This window comes from Ovis canadensis, chromosome 16, assembly GCF_042477335.2.
Source record: "Ovis canadensis isolate MfBH-ARS-UI-01 breed Bighorn chromosome 16, ARS-UI_OviCan_v2, whole genome shotgun sequence".
In the NCBI taxonomy this organism is placed as follows: Eukaryota; Metazoa; Chordata; class Mammalia; order Artiodactyla; family Bovidae; genus Ovis; species Ovis canadensis.
The window spans coordinates 70919975-70941550 of NC_091260.1; the positions used below are offsets into that span (position 1 = coordinate 70919975).

Below are 21576 nucleotides of genomic sequence, written 5' to 3' on the forward strand. Positions count from 1 at the left end.
CTCCCAAGAGTCTGCTTTGCACTCTGATTTTTCAATCAAATTGTTTAAGTGCATTGCAGTTCAATCCCAGAGTAAAGACAAAATTCTTTGATGATCATTCTTTCTTCCCCAACACCCGGGAAAACCAGGAGACCAGAAAGTTCATTACTTCGAGCTGAAGTTCAGCATCAGCAACTAGTATATCTACCATGGGATTCATCAACCTGGAAAGAGACCCTCAGGAACCGGGTGAGTATCAGACAAGAACATCAGGTCCTCTGATGCCCACACGCTGCAACCAGCAGCCTGGGAGCATCCTGGACCTCAGGAAACCTCATGACCGCACTCAGTTCAAGAGGCAGGAAAAGAGACTTCCCTAGTGGTCCAGCAGCTAAGACTCAGAGCTCCCAATGCAGGAGCCCCAGGTTCAATCCCTGGTCATGATGGGAACTAGATTCCCACATGTACAACTAAGAGTTTGCACACTTCAACTAAAGACTCTGCATGCTGCAATGAAGATCAAAGATCTCGCAGGCCACAACTAAGACCAGGCCCAGACAAATAGATTAATGAATATTTTTTAGACAGTAAACAAGACAGATAAAACTCTTTTAAAAAACAGAGAGAGAGACAGAAAAAAGACAGGAATTATCCTGCATCTGACTCAGGCCTGAAAATCAAAGGAGATTCAAGACTAAGGCAGATGTGACCACAAATCTCTTGTTCAAAAATATCCTAGAGATCAACTTTAGCCCCGAGCTTCTTGTTATGTTGTATATACATACTTAGGAAATAACATCTAATACCCAAAGAAGAGTATTAGAAAGAATGTCTGTTCATCCATTCACCTACTCATTTGGCATCCAAAAAACTTCTATTTAATGCAACCATGCGGCTGGTGATGAGGATGTAATTATAAGCAAAACAGGCAGAGTCCTGAGAGTGGAGTTTCCAGTCCACTGGAAGGAGGGAGGTACTAATCAAAGTATCACATTTGAATGCATAATTTACAACTGAAGACTTGAAAGAAAATGAATGTAGTTCCATGATACAAAGGAAAGAAAACAACTCAACCGAAGACTGAACATAAAGGAAGGCCTTCTTTGATAATTAAGAGGTAACTGAAGGCCAAAGAAGAACATGGGTCCCAAAAATATTAGATGGAGAAGATAGTGTGTGCAGAGGCCCCAAGCCAAAAAGGAGAAAACTGTGTTTTGGAGTTAAAAAAGGTTCACACGCTGGGGTGCACTGCAGGCGGTGCTGACAAGGTGTGGGCAGGAGGAAGACCATACAAGACTTTCAAGACACATTCAGGACAGAAGTCTTTGTCCAAAAGCAAAGAAAAATAGATGGGGAAAAAGTGGTATCAGTGATAGATTTTATTTTCCTAGGCTCCAAAATCACCTTAGATGGTGTCTGCAGCCACAAAATTAAAAGGTGCTTGTACCTTGGAAGAAAAGCTATGACCAATCCAGACAGCATATTAAAAAGCAGAGACAGCACTTGCCAACAAAGGTCTGTCTAGTCAAAGCTATGGTTATCCCAGTAGTCATATACGGATGTGAGAGCTGGACCATAAAGAAGGTTGAGCACTGAGGAACTGATGCTTTTGAACCGTGGTGCTGGAGGAGACTCTTGAGAGTCCCTTGGACAGCAAGGAGATCAAACCAGTCAATCCTAAAGGAAATCAACCTTGGCTATTCATTGGAAGGACTAATGCTAAAGCTTGAATCCTTTGGCCACCTGATGGAAAGAGCAGACACTGGAAAAGGCTCTGATGCTGGGAACGATTGAGGGCAAGAGGAAAAGGGGTCAAGAGAGGATGAGATGGTTTGATGGCATCACCAACTCATTAGAATGAGCTTGAGCAAATTCTCGGAGATAATGAAGGTCAGAGAAGGCTGGTGTTTTGCAGTTCATGGGGTTACAAAGAGTCGGATATGACTTAGCGACTGAACAACAATGAGAAATATCCAAATTTTAAAAAATAAACTCAAGGTTGAGTGAACATTCAGTCCAACATAAGAGCAGCATTTTGAATCAACAGGTGGAGGGGTGAATGTGTTATGACACAGAAGTTCACGTGTCCAGTGAAGAATGAGGCCAAACACCAAAACGTCAGAGTCTAGAACAGAAAAAGGTATGCTGCAGGGACACACAAGGAGACGGTGACTCATGCCTTAAAAACCCCAAACTCCCTGAAAGCTCTCAGCAAAGCCCTTTTCTAGGAAAGGTGAAGGACGGCCTTGGTTAGTTGTTGCAAACTTCGTGTCAGATCCTTTGTTCTTGAGGCCAGGGCATAGTCAGGTCACTGCTGCTGCTGCTGCTGCTGCTGCTGCTGCTGCTGCTGCTGCTGCTGCTAAGTCGCTTCAGTCGGGTCCAACTTTGTGCGACCCCATAGAAAGCAGCCCACCAGGCTCCCCTGTCCCTGGGATTCTCCAGGCAAGAACACTGGAGTGGGTTGCCATTTCCTTCTCCAGTGCAGGAAAGTGAAAAGTGAAAGCGCACTTGCTCAGTCGTGTCCAACTCTTAGCGATCCCATGGACTGCAGCCTACCAGGCTCCTCCTTCCATGGGATTTTCCAGGCAAGAGTACTGGAGTGGGGTGCCATTGCCCTCTCCAGTCAGGTTACTAGCTCCTGTAAACCTCCACCAAACAAATGTTCTTCTCTGTCCTGACAAGTAAATTGAAGAGAATCAGTTGTACAGGATCAGAAGGAACCCATGTCGCAGCGAATACCAATTAGGTGAATTCCTAGCTCACAACAGTTGCCCTTCTTTGAGAACAGCCCCAACCACAGAGGTGGACCTGAAATAAGGATGCTCAATGCCCTTGCAACTCAGTCCTGACCTCTGGTTACCTCTGAGGGGTCAATGATCTAGGCTCTAGCAATTTTTGAAACATGAATAGCGAGACTGAAAGTGGCTGAAGCTGTTACATTAATGGCAGCATCTCTGTACTCCAGTTGCTGAGGCCTCCAGGGACTGTGGCTCATACAGACCATCACAATCACTAGGTCTAGAAGGCGGGAAGTGGGGAGAGGTCCACTATTGCTTCAGCACCTGGGCCCGGCCAGTGGGTTGCTGGGCAAGGGCTCTGAGACTCTGCAGGACACAATACTCAGCCTGTCCTCGGGCCCCCTCAGTTTACTCACCAGCCCCGATCCACTTCTCACACGTCACACTGTCTTTCATGGTGAGGACCACCGCAAGCTGACTGCTCACGGAACAGGGCACCTAACTGCTCCACTCAAGGTCTCAGGCTAAAGGCCCCTCAAATGACTCCACACCCACCACTATTACAAATGCATCACCAAATATCTTGGGGACAATTATTTGACAATTTAGAAAAAAAATAATAAGACTAGATCTGATCTCACTCTTTTCACTTAAATATATTTCAGATAAATGATTCATTAAAATGTAGCAACTGAAAACTGAAGAGGTCCTTAAAAGAATGTAAGTGTAAAAGTTTTTCTACTCTGGATTACAGAAATCTGTTTAATGATGAAATTATAATGGAAATAATGCATAAAGGTGACCTAATAAGAAAGTAGAACTTCTATGAAGCAAAGAGGAAAGAGAGAGAGACTCAGAATAAGGCAAATGCAAGAAGAAATGAAATAGGAAAAGAAAAGAGAAAAGTACCCTGAAACTACCATATGGAAAGTTGGAAGATTTTTAAGGAAACCACAAAAAAATATTAATAATAATGTATTTTATGGACAAAGAACAGTTACCATGTAACACTAGAGGATAAAAAGGTCCAATACAATGATGTAAGAAGCCAAGATTAGGCTATTTAGCAAAGAAAACAATGAAGTGGTTAGCAAACATGTGAAAATGTTCCATCTCAGGGGTAATAATAAAATGAAAACATAAAGAAATTGTGTGTGTTAGTGAGATGATAAGATTTTAAAAGAGGGACCAAGCCCACATTTGTGAGATAAGGCAATAAGGATTCCAGGAATCAATAAGAGAGGAAGTTGGCCCCCACATGTGAGGCCAATTTGACAACATGTATCAGAGTTTAATAGGAGCACAGTCTTTAACCCAAAGATTTCTCAGAAATTAACATAAGAACTACACAAGTTTAAAAGCTTTATTCCTAAGGCTGTATATCTAACCATTTGTATGAAAGAGAGAAGAGTACAGAAATGTTTAAGTAATTTGCCACTTACATTCAAAGGAAGATTATACAAACATTAAGATGTGATGCATTTACTGACATGGAAATCTGTTAATGGCACTACTGAATGAAATGAGGTTAACACAGCGGCATGTGTGGCGTAAGTTCCCCTGTATGGAGTAATACCCATGGAAGTTACCTCTGTATGAACACGTAGCATTCTCTCTCCTCTTTGTTACCCAGAAGAGCACGTGCTGTGCTTAGTCGCTCAGTCGTGTCTGACTCTCGGCAGCCTCATGGACTGTAGCCCGCCAGGCTCCTCTGCCCATGGGATTCTCCAGGCAAGAACACTGGAGTGGGTTGCCATGCCCTCCTCCAGGGGATCTTCCCAGCCCAAGGATTGAACCCGGGTCTCCCGCATTGCAGGCTGATTCTTTACCATCTGAGCCAATAAGGAAGCCCACAGATAGTCATAGATGGTCTAATTTATGCCTCATTTCTTATATGCTTTCAGAACACTCTTAATTATTCAATGAGATTTCACCAGCCCAGAGAAGAAAACAATTCTTGCTGATGTTCTTCTAGTACCTCTTCAATTTTCAGTGTATGCATTTCAATCTCTGGTCATCCTGGAATATATCTGAGTGTAAGGAGTGAGTTCCAATCAAGCCTGTGTTAAGGGTGATTTATGTCAGCAACTGTGAGATGTGGGCTTCAGGGATAGGAGCTGGGTATCTGTCAGAAACAATCTTGCAACTTCCTCCCTTCTTCCCACTCCACAAATTCACACATGGATGCACCACACCCATAAATGCTCACACAGCCGCATAAACAAACATGAGGAGGGAGGCAGGGAGGCCAACAGATACGAGAGATTCTATTTATTAGACCGAGGTCTGAGAGTCTCCCAGCTGCAAAGGGATAGCTTGTTGGGGAGGTTTAAGTGTTTTAATCTGGGAGAAATCTCCACAACAGGGAGACAAGGTCTCATAAAGCTGGCAAAAAGGGCTACACTCGTTCCAGACAAGCCTGAGGGGCTTGTTTTCTCAGCACAGCATCCTGAACACAGCAGGCAGGAGAAATGGAGGGTCCACTAACCTTGACATGGGCACTTGTGTCTGGTGCGGTCAGCAGGGAGGAGTGGAGACGTGGGGAAGCTGGGGTGGATGCTGGAATGAGTTCTGTGTCCCTGCTGCATCCTCCAGCTCATGGGAAAGGGTTAATTTGAAATAATAAACAATAGCTCCCGACTGTTTTAGAAGGGAAATTGCTGATGCTGATCATTACAAATGATACTTGGTATGCCCAACATTATCCTCAGTATGCATCAAGGTATTAATAAAATCGATCAATACAGTGAAGTGGCATCTACTATGATTTTGAGGACTTTTCAGATATGATGCAAATTAACCTGTGACTGTGGTCATCTGTGAGGAATCAAGAGGGCCCATCAGCTAGTGGTACCTGCCCCTGGATACTGGAACTTTTCAACCCATGATGAGGGGTTGGTGTAATTCATAATCTTGGGTCTAGAGAGACATCTTTGCTGAGTTACCTTACCAGCTTAAAGCAGCACTACCATAGGATTCCGCCCGCCCGTCTGCCAATGCTCCTTCCAGTCATGCATTTAAACACACTGCTGCCTCTGCAAGCACCGCCGAGACATTCTCTCATACCCCTGACCGCTCACCGGGACACTTGAGATAGACTGTGAGCAGCCAGGAGACTCATCACGGGCTTGAGACACCCCCAAAAAGGGCCATTCTTGAGATTCTTAGGAACGTCATCAGTCTCTTTCCTGCTCTAGCACCTCGGACACCCCCAACCCTGAGGCTCATGTTCGTGTGGCCTTCCGTGTTTTCCCCCCAGGGAGGCATGGCTTGGCACCTGCCTGTTACAGAAGAAAAGAGTTAAATATTTCAAGACTTGTTCAAAGTTTGTGAAAGGATGGCCCCTCAGTTTGCATATCCAGGAACAGAGATCAAAACTCTGTTTTTAATTAATTATAAAGAAAGAGCGTAGTATGCTTTTTCCAGAAAGGATCGCACACTACATCCGCACACCCTCTAGGCTCGCCATGCTCCTATCACGCGCTGAGTCTAATTCTCGCTCCTCTTAAATCCTGGCAGGCAGTGACCCGCATGGCCTCTGAGGTTAGGTGGTGAACGCAAACGCGGCTTCCACCTTGTTCACTGGAACAAACCCTTCTTGAAAGCTTTTCCTGTCATATTTGCAGATGGATGGCCCTGAGACTGCCATTTTGCGAGGAAGCCCAAAGTAATCCAGGTGCAGACACCACAAGGAGAGGCCTTGAGAGCCGAGCGAGAGACAGACAGACAGGGAGAAAGAGAGAATCCAGTCCCATTAACTGCTCCGGCTTCAGCTCCCGCTTGGCCCCAGAACCGCTCTCCTCAGGCCTTCCCAAGTTCCTGACCCACGAAAACTACAAGAGATCATAAAATGACGGCTGTTGTTTTAAGCCGCTAAGTTTTAAGGTGATTCGTTACGCAGCAGCAGTAACTGGAACACACTGTGACAGAGATCATAAAGAGACTAGAAAGGCTTTATTGGAAAATATGATTTCTCGCCCTTTCGTAAAGCCATTTTGTTTAGCTTAGGGAAGCATCTGTGTTTTATAACATTCATTATTTCCCCTCAGACATGCTGCTTTTTCTGGATAAGGAATTACAGGCTCTATTCTAAAGCCACAGACTAACGGACAAATTGCAGCCAGTGGGAGAAGCAGTATCCGGGGGTCCCATACCCCTCCTCCCATGACACCAATTATTCACAGAGCCCAACAGGAATATATTCAGATTCCTCTGAAGGAATCTACTTCCCACACGCCTGGGAGGGAGGAGGGGAGTGTTAAATGTGGTCACACATAAGTAATAAGGTATAAAGCCTCTTCCTATATGTTTTCATTCTAATGAGGAATAACTCTGTGTTCTTGTTCCAATACTGTAAACCTCCCATATGCAGGAAGGGACCTATAAGCCCAAAGACATTAAGATCCAGAATTGAGGGCTTCTTCCCTGGTGGCTCAATGGTTACAGAGTCCGCCTGCCAATGCAGGAGACCCAGGTTCAACCCCAGCCCCGGAAGATCCCACATGATGCCGGGCAGCTAAGCACTTGCACCGCAACTGATGAGCCTGTGCTCTGGAGCCCGGGGAACCGCCACTGCTGAGCCCACGTGCTGGAACCACCAAAGCCTGCGTGTCCCAGAGCCTGGGCTCCATAACAAGAGAAGTCCCTGCAACAAGAAGCCCACGCACCCCAAGTAGGGAGGAGCCATCACTCACAACTACAGGAAAGCCCGCAGAGCAACAAAGACCCGGCACAGCCCAAGATAAATAAACACAGACCCAGAATCTGGAAAGATGAAGACGCCAAAGAATGTGACACTGTTCAGTCTCACCAAACTCATACACTGACGTCTACCAAAAAGCAATGCGTTTTTTGGCACCAGCTACACATCTATATGTATCTGATGACAAACATGTAGCTCACTTGGAAACAGTGAACGCCTAAAGCAGCTGAATAATTTATTTTTCATCAAGATGTTCCATGTCATGGATGACGAAAATCATACATAAACATTTGGCCAATTTCAAAACAATTCAAGTTAATTTAACCCCCAAACCAAAGGAGAAAAAAAAAAAAACGGAGGGCAATGGGATGGGACAAGAGAAGGTGAATATATTTGTTCTGCAGAATTAGTACACCTGCGTTTGCTTCATAATGGATTGGAATTATACCAATTTTCCTTCTAAACATATGGAGATTGTGCTATTTCCCGCTTAAATTATGAAAGTACTTTGGATCTCTCGTATCATGAGGGGCATAAAGATGTCATAAGAGGACCAAAGCTAAAAGCACTGGATGCTGCATTCAGAGTGTTTAGTGCCTGCCAGACTTTCCAGAACTACATCTGAGACCACAGCTCTGGGTCAGTTTGTTTAGACTTGGCCTAAGAAGATACAGGAGTTCCAAATCCACTGGGCTTACCCCAAACCACCCAAAAGGCTGACCAGTTGGACCAACTGAGGTCCTCTGATATCTGGACTCATCCTAGGAACAACACTGTTTCTCTTAAGAGATCAAGTCTCCGCCTCCTGGGAACCACATCCTAATGACTACCCAAAGGCGATCTTTTTTGATTCAGTGTTGTGTCTTGTCCCAAGAAATTCATTAGTTATTTCGAAACATGACCCATATGCTGTTCTCCGCCCCTCTGTTTCATATAAGGATTTTCTCTGCTTCTGGCAGAAAGTTCCAGAAATTTCTCTATTCTCACAAGAATCGCTCTCGGCCCTTTCCCAGTACAATAAAGAAGCATTTTTATGCTATGGGTGATGGCCAGTTAACATCTGTATTTCTTCAGACAAAGTACAGCATTCCTATCAGCCAAGGGAAACACCTGCACTACCTGTATTACAACCATGACCACTCATCCCACAAACAACTCACAGAATCCAAAGGACAAAAACCACAGGTGCTGCAGAAGAACAGCTCCATAAGCACCAATGTCTTCAAAACAAACAAGATTATAAGTGTATAATTATAGCTAGGAAACGTGGACATCAACCCCAGTAACCTATCATTATTTTTATAATGTATGGGGTTTGGATTAAACACGACCGCAGATTAAAGCTCTGAGGCAGAGTTCCTTGGAGACATATGGTGGCTGACAAGGACAACAGATTGTGTTTGTAAAATAATTAGCCAGACGTTCCAGCTTCTTTTTTCTTAGCAATTTTAAAACAGAAATTTGACCAAAGGGTACATTTAGACCTCAAGTCCTTTAAACTATCATACCCTTAAGCCTATAAACGCACACACAACACAATATTTTACATATTAATAATGTTTCGTTACAAGAATCAGAGCAAAGCAAACGCAGTTAGAAAGCATTTTAATTTATTTGAAAATGACTGTATCGCCCAAAGCACATCTTTCTCAGAAGTCTCACAGGACGAAGATGCAATGCAGCTACCTAACGGAGAACAGACTGCTCTCTGTGCTCATGGGGTTAGTCGCTCCGTCATGTCTGAGTCTTTGTGATTCTGTGGACTGTAGCCCACCAGGCTCCTCTGTCCATGGGGATTCTCCAGGCAAGAATTCTGGAGTGGGTTGCCATGAGCTCCTCCAGGGGATCTTCCCAACCCAGGGACTGAACCCAGGTCTCTTGCATTGCAGGCAGATTCCTAACTGTAGTAAATACATGTGTTCCTCATTATTGGGCTTCCCTTAGAAGATAAGTGACGCCCACAGGAAGCTCACATACACCAGGGGAAGAAAATAAATGCCCTCAGGCCACTGAGGATGATGGAAATGGGTCTTCTGAAGAACCCAGACACTGTGATATGGAGAATGAATAACACATTAAAGCCACATGAGATGACATCATCAGAAAGCACCTGAAGCCAGAGCGTCTGGGGAAGAGAAGAGGCTACTTGTTGGAGGATGAGAAATGAGTGAGTAAGACACGCTTGTCAGAAGTGGCTTCATGGTGGGCAGATTAAAATGAAGCAAGTCTCTGAGGGGACACTGTCAACAAGGTGCTTCTCAAAATATTTCACAAAAAAAATCTCATAACTTTGGAACTCCTGTTTGACACAGCCTGGCAAAAGAACAAATAAATATTCTTTCAAATCAACTCTTTTTCAAATGTTTTAATGCTTCCTATATTCACACCACTGTGTGAAGGAACATCCAGGATTAGACAGATGGTCAGAAAAAGTCTCCTGGGCTTCCCTGGAGACTTAGCAGTGATAGAGAATTCCGCCTGCTGATGCAGGAGACAAGGGTTCGATTCCAGCTCCGGGAAGATCCCACATGGAACAGAGCAAGTAAGCCTGTAGGCCACAACTACTGAGCCTTTGCTCCAGAGCCCAGGAGCTGCAACTACTGAGCCCACGTGTCACAACTAATGAAGCCTGTTGCACCCTAGAGCCTGTGCTCCGCAACAGGAGAGGTTACGGCGACGAGAAGCCCGCACACCGGAACTAGGGAGTGGTTCCCACTGGCCATAAGTAGAGAAAAGGCTGTGTAACAATGAAGACCTAGCACAGCCAAAAATGAAAAAATGAGTAAATGTATGAAAAAAAGAAGTCTCTTGCTCTTAGTTACAAAATAAGCAGTTACAAAATAATAGGAAAATCAGACAAACAGATAATCAAAGTGTCAGAAACGTCGTGATGACTACTGTAGCGAAAAGCATACACGCTTGGGAAGGATTTTTCAAACTGATGGCTCAACTTTATGCAGCCAACCACCTCATCCAAACTTGAAGGTTCCAACAAGTTACTAAGGACAAGAAAAAAAAAAATCAATCTTTTAAAAGGTATGTATCTTAAATGTCAGTGATCCACTCCAGCCGTTAAGCAAGGCCTCCACAGCAACTTCGCCTGGTGAATTTTGCCCTTTACTGAGCACTAACAACATAAATATTATTCTTAATTCCAAAGAGATAGCTTCTTGCTTATTTATAAAGTCTAGCTACTTAAATGTTATCAACCTCCTATGAAACTTTCACCATTAGACTCAGAAGTCATCATCTTTCATGTTGCTAGGAAAATAGTGAGCTATAACCCAGTTTAATGCCTAAAAGAAGATATGATATTAAGAACTTCTCTGACAAACATTATTTCTGACATTAGTTAATAAACCACTAAACCCAGTTCCCACTTAAAAATATAAATCAAACACACAACCTGACGGTGAAGACTAAAGCAGGGAATGGAGAACGTGTCGTCTAGGCCCAGAGATGTGTTGCCAATAATTCATAGGTTTATAGGTCTCTTGTTGTTCTTTTGTAGAAAACTGCAGTTCTTTGCTCCCTAGACTAGTGTGCAATGAGACAGGCATATTGGATGTGCTAAAACAAAATAAGTAGCCTGAGATTATACCATATTTCCCAAAAGACAAAGAAATATTTAATATATTTCATTCAACCTACATTATTGCATGCCAGCTTGGAAACAAGTGAAGTGCAAGACATAAGAAAATGATAGCTACAGTTACCAGTCATTCTTCATAGGAAATGAAATGTCAGCTAAGCGGTCCAAATGCTAAAGACAAAGAAACAAAAACTGTATTTTCAAGTAAAGCAATACTCAGTTATTATCACAGACTCCAAAAATGAAACCGCTGAGAAAGAGGCAGCTAACCTAAAATAATGTGGCCAACCATTAGTTCCTCTAACACAAAAACATATGTCTTTTCTGATCACTCAAAACAGAAAGCATTCTGACAAGAACAGAAAAAAACACCAAGAAGATCTTTAATGTGATCTTTTAAAATTATTTTTTATTGGGGTTTAGTTGCTTTACAGTGTTATGTTAGTTCTTGCTATACAGCAAAGTGAACCAGCTAAACAGCAAAGTGAATTATCTCCCCTCTTTGTTTTCATGTGAGTTTTAATCCTCTTATGAGACTTATCTGAGAGTCAAACTCCAGATGTATTTTATATTTCACAGAAAAGGCAAAGCATGCACCCACAAAAATGAAAAAATACATAAATAAGTATACAATGGAAGGAAGTTTATATAAAAACACATCTCCATAACAGAGTGAGTTAGCACCAAGCCAGGAGTGTTCCATAACTCAGGCTGGGAGAAACTATAGACATGCAATTTTTTGAGCTGGCTTTTGCTAATTCAGGGTTTCTGAATCTTGGCACTATAACGTTTTTATTTAAGCCAGGATAATTATTTGTGTTGATGGGCTTCCTTGGTGGCTCAGTGGTAAAGAATCTGCCTGCAATGAGGTGACATGAGTTCGATCCTTGTTTAGGGAAGATCCCCTGGAGAAGGATATGGCCAGCCACTGCAGTATTCTTGCCTGGAGAATCCCATGGACAGAGGAGCCTAATGGGCTAAGTCCATGGGGTCACAAATGAGTTGGACATGACTTAGCAATTAAACAAGGACAACACAGTTCTTTGTTTTAAGATCCTGTCTTATGCATTTAGCAGCCTCCACTCCTTCTAACTAAAGGTTAGAAGCACCCCTCCTCATAGTTGTGACAACCAAAACTGACTCCAGAGACTAGAATGTCACCTAGGGAGCAAAACAGTCCTCAATGAGAACCATATTCTAACCCAATGTCAACAAGGTGAAGCCAAATAGCTTTAATGGGTGGCATGACCACAGACTCAATTAGCCTATCTCTGTCCAAGGTGTTCAAGCAAGCCTGCTGTGTTCTCTGCTCAAGAGACACCATCTAGGCCAATGTGAAGTAGTGGGGCGAGGGGGGGCTTCAAACCTCACATCTCCCCAGAATGCTTCTGGAGCACTTCCTCTTCTGAAAGTGACATTGTCTATTTAGACACTGGGACGTTAACAGAGCTACCTATAGAAGCAAAGTCTATTTAACATATGTCTAGATGACCCAGAAACTTTAGAAACCAACAGCAAGGAAAAGAGAAGGAAAACATTTCGTAGTCACCAAGAATAATCAGGAAACAAAAAGACCCAAGAAATACTAGAAGAAAGTTTTAAAAGATTCCTCAGATATTTTAAAGGATTAACTAACAGTTCATATGATAAATATACACTGGACATCTATCAGGATTCAGGGCATGGGATAGAAAGATGGTGGCTCAGCTGGTAAAGAATCTGCCTGCAATGTGGGAGACCTGAGTTCGATCCCTGGGTTGGGAAGATCCCCTGGAGAAGGGAAAGGCTACCCACTCCAGTATTCAGGCCTGGAGAATTCCACGGACTGTATAGTCCATAGGGTCACAAAGAGTCAAACATGACTCAGTGACTTTCACTTTCAGGGTCACGTTAAGATCGAAGACATATAGAGCAGTCCTTCTCAAATCTGGCTGTGTATTCAAATCACCTGGGAGAGTGTCTTCAAATAACCAACAGTCAGGCTTACACTCAGGCCAATTACATAAGCATCTGCATTTCTGGACAGTTCTTTGAAACTTTTGAGCAAGACCCTAGGGTTGGTGGGGACTTGGACATAGAGAGAGGGTGTGTGGGGATGGCATTTCTGGTTGAAATTACAAGAGAAAAACATCATCATGATCGAAAAATCCAGGGCACATAATGGCAAAAAGATTAAAACGTGGTTCAGTTCCCTTGGTTCACAGGATCTGAGTCAGGCAGTAAAGGTGAATACGGTGGGTGAAATGCAGACCGCGGTGTTAAACCGTGAACAAACGGAGAACCTCTGAACATTTCTGAGAAAAGAGTAAAACTATAATTCAAAAAATTGATCTTTCAAAAACTCAAAGTCTGCAGAAAAGAGACAAAGGCAGGAAGTTAAGTACTGTGTCTAAATCAAGAAGCCCAAAATAAAACTTCAGCTATCCTTGCTTCCCATGGGAAGTCTCTTGGTTGACTCCCTTTCACATTCATCCAGCACACATCAGATTCCCCAAGGGGCAGGGTTACACCCTGGAGTCATCTTTTAATTTATTTTCCTTGGATGCTTTTGTGGCTGCTCTTTCAATTCTCATTTGTATCATGTGTTTTGGAAATTCTCCTTCTAGACCTCACCTTGCAATCAGAGTGGCAGCACTAAGTGTCTTTTTAACCTCCTCCCTTGGACATGTTGCAACATGCTCAGTTGCTCAGTCGTGTCCAACTCTTTGTAGCCCCATGGACTATAGCCCGCCAGGTTCCTCTGTCCATGGAATTTTCCAGGCAAGAATACTGGAGTGGGTTGCCATCCGCCAGGGGATCTTCCCAACCCAGGGATTGAATCTGCATCTCCTGCACTGGAAAGTGGATTCTTTATCACTGGGCAGCCTGGGAAATCCTCTGGACATATTTAAGTGGCCTCAAACTTACCACGTCTCCTGAAATCGTGATATTCCCCACACAGCCTAATGCTCTTTATGTTCCTTTTCTCTGGAAAGAGTACCACATTCTACCCAGACACACGGGCCAGATATTTGCACGTCATCCTTGACAACATCTCTTTCACCCCCAACAAAACCTGCCATCAGGTCCTTAGGATGTGACTTCCCTGCATCACTCAGTCCACTCCTTTTCTCTCCCCTCTATCTGCAGCTCCTTTGCTTAACCTGCCATCTTCCGTGGCTTAACTGTTCCCTTAATGGTCATGACTTACTGATCCAAATTCACTGTTTCCTCCCTCTTGCTATCGCCAAGTCACTAGGTCAAATTCAAAACCTAACTACAACACCACTTCACTTAAAGTTTTCAATGGGTTCCCTTTGATCTTAGGATATATGCAAAATGCCTCTGCAAGGCCTGACTATCATTTGAAACCAGTCATCACTGACCTCCTTTAGTCTCACGTGTTTGCCGTGCTCGCCCTGCCATAGACATTGTTCCATCCACCAAGATCTTGGTCTCCCTGTTTGGACTACTGAACTCTAAGCCACCCTGCAGAGCCCAGTCAAGTCATCACTTCCTCCAGGCATCCTTCCCTGATGCCCTGCCTTACTGCACATCTCTCCTTTGAAAGCTCTAACTTGGGTGCAAGTCTATTGATACATTCAGTTGACTGACACTCGATGTAAGTATCTGTAATTTATACTTTTCTCCCAATAGTCTCACTGCTAAATCATCACAGCATGGGGATGGAGGGAACAAAGAATGTATAGGAAGAGAATAAAGGAGACAGGGAAGAGATTCAAGAGATCTTCCAATTTAGACATGCCAAACTTAAAGCAGAAAGGTAGAATCAAAAGTGACTACAAAGATTTCAAGTCTAAATAACTAAGAAATAAGTGCAGAAGTTTACTACCTATCCTGATTTGTTTAATTTTTATCTTGTTTTCTTTTTTTCACTTTCCACCATCCCAATTTCCACACAAAGGGCGCTAGTATTTTATTTAACACAAATGACCTAAGGTTGGCTGCTACCAGAACGTTCCAGCTGAAAGCCCAAGTGCCATAATTCATGCAGGCTTAAGAGTAGCCCACAGTCAGGCCCACTCTCTCATTTTCTCCAGTATTAAATATTAAACACCAACGTACAGTGAAAACTTTATCTTCTGGCAAACAAAACTTCTTCATGTGGATACTTCCAGAGCATGCATGAGTAATGAAGTTACTGAATTATTTCAATCCTTCATGGTTTATATTTAGTCTTAACCTAATTTCAATAGTCCAGAAATATTAACACATCACAAAACATTTCCTCATAAAATATTGATGGCTGTATCCACAGGCTGCTAAGATGTGAATTTATTTCATCCTGAAAAAATGTCTTCTCTTACACTGGTGAATACTGGGTCAAATCTGAATTATTTTATGGAACATGGCAGGCTCCTGCTCAATAAGTACTTCTGTTGTTAAACCATATTTTATCCTTTTACACTTTTACACTAGAGGCATTAAAGTTTATTTTTTAAGCCAAAGCTGCTATATAATAAACCATTCTGGAGACAGCATAGTCTCTGCATTCATAAGATGTATCTGAATTTTAAAAGATATATACTTTTATAGAGTTACTACACCTGCAAGAGTTGCTGAATATTTGCAATATTTTTGAAATAATAATAAAGACAGGTATAGACAATAAAAAGCTACCAAAGGATTTCTGGGGAAAATAAACTGTCTTCCAAAGTCTTAGAGAGTTTCCTAGAAGTAAAGAAATTATGAGTTTCATTCTGTTTTTAGCAAGATATCCAGTGTAGGGGAAACACTCAGTTCTATATATCAACTTTACGATGTCTGTATGACTCAGAACTTTCTGGCTACATTATTTTTCTTTGGTGGGAAAGTTGATGTAAATAGCACAAATGCTTATTAATGATTATCTATATTTGGGTGTGTGTCTAGTCACTCAGTTGTATCTGACTCTTTATGACCCCATGGACTATAGCCCAACAGGCTCCTCTGTCCATGGGATTCTCCAGGCAAGAATACTGAAATGTGTTGCCATTCCCTTCTCCAGGGGATCTTCCTGACCCAGGGATTGAACCCAGGTCTCCTGCACAGCAGGTGGATTCTTTACTGCCGGAGCCGCCAAAGGAGCTCTATCTATATTTACGATAGTACAAATCAAGAACCATATAATAAACTACCAAGTGGAATGGCTGACTTTATATTTGCGGTCTACAGAGATGTGAAGTATATTGATATTACACATTAGTGCTGACTAGCTGAAGAAGGGCATCCAACGAGGAAAACAAGGCATCACCCAACAATAGAATGTATCCAATTGATGTTGGCAGAAACCACTGCTTACACAAGACCCCCTTGTTTCTATGGGAAACAAAGAAAATCCCAGAGTGCAACAGTACCACTGCCCACCTTTGCAGGACTGACGGATCCTCACGACACGATTCTTCCTTCAGCCAACATCAGTGTTCAGGAGCTTCAGTCATGTCTGACTCTTTGTGACCCCATGAACCGTAGCCCACCAGGCTCCTATGCCCATGAGACTTTCTTGGCAAGAATATTGGCACAGGTTGCCATGCCTTCCTCCAGGGTATCTTCCCGACCCAGGTATCGAACGTGCATCTCCTGCATTACAGGCGGATTCTTTAACTGCTGAGTCATCAGGAAAGCCATCACCTTTACTGAAAGCAACAACAACAACAACAGCCTTACAGCTGCCCTCTTCCCTCCTTCTACCAAGAAAATTGAAACTATCATTTTAGCATGACCTTTTATAAAAAAGAAAAAAGTATATTTTCTGAGCTACCTTGACCATCTTACTGGCAGGGCTGAGAAATCTTCCTTGCCACCCTCTCCTGTTCCCTGTTTAGAGTGAATGAGAATTCTCGATCTTTTGTAAACACATTCTCCAGAGACTTGAAGACATGAGAGCTCAGAGTCACTCAATGCCAACTGAGCACACTTTTACTGAGCTGAATTGTGCACTGGGACCTAGAATTAAAAATAAATTCACCTTTCAGCGGTGTCCCTTGAAAGATTTCACAGCCTATTATAGGGGATAAACATCTGCTGTAAACAAAAGAGTGAAGTCACAGAAGTGCGCCCAGGGTCTGTGGGCCACAAGCTGGGGAAGGAGAAATGGTCAGTTTTGCCTGATGAGTACTGAATACTTTCAAGACCCAGGGTCAGACAGTATTCTCTGAGTCCCTTCCTGAACCTTCACTAACAATCATGTAGACACAGAATTTTTGTTTGCTAGGGAAGGCTCAGGAAGGGACTCAGAGAATACTGTCTGACGCTGGGTCTTGAAAGGATTTTATATGAACCTGATTTTTATTAGGTTAATAAAGATGGAAACGTATAACAAGGGGATAGGAATATACAGGGGTAGATAGAAGGTTATGTGGGTCACACTGCTTTGCGTGGACGTGAAGGGGGAGGCAGAGGGCAAGTTTACAGAATCTCTGGCCTTATCTCACCCTGTCTTTAAGCCATCTGCTTTCTGAGTTAAGGTGCAGCCACACACTGGCAGGACAGGCGTTCATTTCCAGCTCCTGAAAGCCCAGAATTGCTGCCATCAATCCAAATTCCCACACCAAAGGAACACATCCGTCTCCAAGTCAGTTGTCCACAATCTAAATACCATCTCCTTTTTCAAAGTCAAAGAGGACACTTAATAAACAGAGCTGCCGGTTGCTAGCCACTGTTTGATACTTTAGCCAAAGAGCTAAAATGGGTTCCGGCCCAATTTATCCTCCTTCTCCTTTCAGCGAGTGGAATAGTAGTGAAGCAGCTGGCACATGCCGGGGCCAATATCGTTGCTTCTGCTGAAGCCATTCCCAAGGTTACCATGTTTTATCCTTGCATATAACATTTAAAGCGTCTAAAGGACTCTGCAATTACAAAGTGTTTCCATTTTCCCTCTCTGACTTTATCCTCATCATTTCCTAAAGCAAGCATTAGTACTTCAGTGTTAAAAAGTAAAAACTAAGCCCCAGAAAGTTAAATTACTGTGCCAAATTTCTTCCAACAGTAAACGTTAAAAACAGTTGGACAGGCCCGGCAGCCTAACACCCCAAATCACAAACTAGTGAGTCACACACATTTTGATTTGGTCCACTTGGGTTTTTTTGTTTGTTTTTTCGTTTTAAATAAAAAAGTTAAAGTTTATCGCACATAATTAAAAAAAATACAGTTTTTTGGAATCCTGTGAAAAACTGGAACCTGGGAGCTCTGACAATTCCGGGCTAATTCTCTGTGGTAATATAACAGGGTGGAAGATGGGACATTTGCAAGCTGGTCTGCCAGTCTGAACCAACCCACACAGAGGTACAAGTCACTCATCTTATCTGCCTGACTTTGAGGGCAACTGAATTTGCCACCACACTGCTAAACCCTATCACAGTAGGAGAAAACATTAGTGATTAAAAGACAGGGATCTACAAAATGCTAGAGGCCATCTCACCCAAAAGCCTCAGAGTATTCACTTTTGTGTCACAGAGGTGGTTCCAGGGGGATTCCATCCAAACTCCACCCAAAAGTCACGTGTTCAACACTGCCACGCTACTGCCTCGTAGGTACTTACACCAGAACAAGAAAAAAAGAATGGAAAATACTTTCTCTGAAAAAGTGCATCTATACCACAGTCAAATCACTTTATTTTTTTTAATTTTTTTCAAATCACTTTATTATCATAAACTATTTACATATTTGTGGAGGGGAAAAGAGATATGATTCAAAACACTGTGTCAAGTCTCATTCCACTTCTCTATTTTAAAGCAAACACTTTATAATCTTCTGGCATCTTATACCTGTTCATTTTCCAATGACTGAGGAATAGGTCAAGATTTAGAAGTCTTAGAAAAGTCACTTCAACTGCTGCTTGTGTAACTTTAAAGAAATGATGGCCACACTATGGTATTTCTCACAGTTTCTACTTTGCTAATTAAAAGGCATTGTTTGGAAAGGAAAAAATGTTAAGGTGTCATTGATTTAAATGGTAGACTCAAACTCTTGGTTGGTTTTTATGATTTCAATTCTGTTTTGGGATTTGATTGCTGTGGGGGGAAAAAAAAAGATGCTTAGCCGTTAAAACAATAACATTTTAAAGGTTTATTTAATAAAATAAAAGCATAGCTATAAACCAGAAGCTCAAAAGGAGCCAGCCTACACAGTTACAGTCAGATGAGGGGCAACCGGTCTCCCAGGTCTCAGTGGAGGGGTGTGTGGACTGCGGAAAGCACACCCTGCAGCCTGGCCCTGACACACATTTTTGGAAGCTGGCAAGTGAACAGGGCTGCTGGAATGAGAGAAGGATGGTCCATGGCCTTGAGCAGAGCGGGACGGTCACAGACCTTGGCCACCTCCTTTACCTTGGACTTGCACGGAAAGTTCTGAATCCAGCAGAACCGCACAATTCTGATGGCAAGAAAGAGACAGGATTAAGGAAAAGGAAAGGAACTCTTAAGGAAGATCGTCTAGACGCCCAAGTAGTGGGCACTGAAGCTGATCTGCAAGTAGATACTCACATTTTCTAATTAATTCCATTCAACTAATATAGTTTTATTGGGAAGAAAAGTAAGTTTTGGGAACTTCTTTTCCTACAGACCAAGAAACATTTTCAGACGTATTTCACATATAGTTGGATATACACCTTAATTTTTCCTGGCTTCTGTTTCCTGATGTAGAAGATGAAAGACTTTAATTCAGCATTCATTAGCTTTCCATCCAATGCAGTTCTATGCTTCTATAGATTTCTACTTAGTTCATATATTTTAGCAATACAAAAAAAAGAGGGGGGGGGGAATTCTTTTACTCTTCCAAACCACAGAGTAGAATATTAAGATTTTGAAATATTTAATATTCTACTCTACAGTTTGAATGAAAAAGAAATGAATCTTAGTTTTTTTATATTGCAAAATGTATGTACTAAGTAGAAATCTGAAAGTATGGTAGTCATTAATAATCCATAGAGTAAAAACAGTCCCCTAAGTTAGGAAGCAGAAAGGGATGAAAAGGTAGAGCACAGAGGATTTTTCAGGCCACGAAACTACTTTGTGTGACACTATAATTATAGATATACATCATTATATTATACAAACTCACAAAACGTACATCTATGTGAACTCTACTGTAAGCTACGAACTCTGGGTGGTAATGATGTATCCATGTGGGTTCATCGATTGGAATTAATGCCCCAGTTGGGCAGGGGATGTTGATAATGGGGAGGTTATGCAGCTGGGCTTCCCTGGTGGCTCAGACTGTAAAAAACCTGCCTGCAATGAGGTTCAATCCCTCAGTCAGTAAGATCCCCTGGAGGAGGGCATGGCAACCAGTACTCTTGCCTGGAGAATTCCATGGACAGAGGACCCTGGTGGGTTACAGTCAGTGGGGTCACAAAGAGTCAGACACGACTGAGCAACTAACACTTTCACTTCTCACTTTCATGTAGGTGTCAGGTCAAGAGATATATGGAAATTTTCTATACTTTCCACTCCATTTTAATATGAGGCTGAAACTGCTCTAAAAATAAAGTTTTTAAAAAAAGAGAAAATGGGAGGGGAAAAAGTACTGAAAAGTGATGCTTGTGAGCTACTGGCACTCTCAGGGTGTTAGAGGTTTACAATGGTTGAGTGTGTGGCAACACAGTATGAACCAGATCAGCAGTAAATGCACATAACTTTGATAAAAAATGACTGTTCTCTCAAGCTCCACCACTGGAAGGAGACTTTGTGACTCAATGTCTAATTTGGAAGAAAAAGTGGTTCTGCCATAAACCTTCTCTCTGATGACCTTTCTAATGTGTATGCATACCACATTTATTTCAGAACTGACACACCAGTTTCCAGGAGAAAGGCCAGCCACTATAGATGTCATAAGAGAGGAAAATACAACCCAGGATACTGTACCTCAGACAGCAGCGCAGAAAAGGAGTCATTTGCTTTTTCAAGTGCTTGCAGTGTCTATTCATTTGCAATAAAATACGTTTCTCGAAAGCTTGCTTCTTGTACAAAACAGTTTCTGGGGTTGGAACGAGTGTCTGGGTCCCAAAGTTCAAGCTCACCTTTAGAAAGCCAAGGGGCTTTCTGTCCCTGAAAGTTTGCTCCGAGTCACGTCCCACATAGCTCAGCGCCGTGCACCCGGTGCTTACTCAAGTTCACGGAACTGAATTAAATGCTTTATAGGCATCCTTGGGGGAAACGACTCAACTATTGTTTGGTATTTCTAAGTCGATCTGCCTAAATAAAATAAGAGAAGCCAGGGCTTCCTTGCCAAATGCACTTATAACTGAAATGAGAGTTGTTCATTTTTACTACTTATGTTCAAACTTTTTAAAAAGGTCCTGAAGCACAGGTTCTGGGAAACCTGCTCAATTTGAGCCTTATTCCTATCCAAATTCTCTTTCAGTGTAACAGTGAACTGGGATCCCATATTCTACTCTTGCTAAAACGTTCAAAAGTCCACATCCTGAAGCATTTTTACATAATCTTCAATCTACTTTCTATACAGGACACAGAAGAGATGTGAAATTTTCCAAGATGGATTTCTGTAAATTCCTTCTTCTCCCATCCTCTGTGTTCTTCTCTTCCCCTCCTTTAAAAATAACATCTCTTTTTTGATATGCATAATGG

At 42.5% G+C, this 21576-nt stretch overlaps 1 protein-coding gene across 1 annotated transcript in view; it reads right to left on the bottom strand.

Annotated features, from left to right (window-relative positions):
• The window catches only part of FBXL7 (F-box and leucine rich repeat protein 7), a 456249-nt gene that overhangs the window by 363023 nt on the left and 71650 nt on the right, over positions 1-21576 (bottom strand). The window lies entirely within an intron of this gene.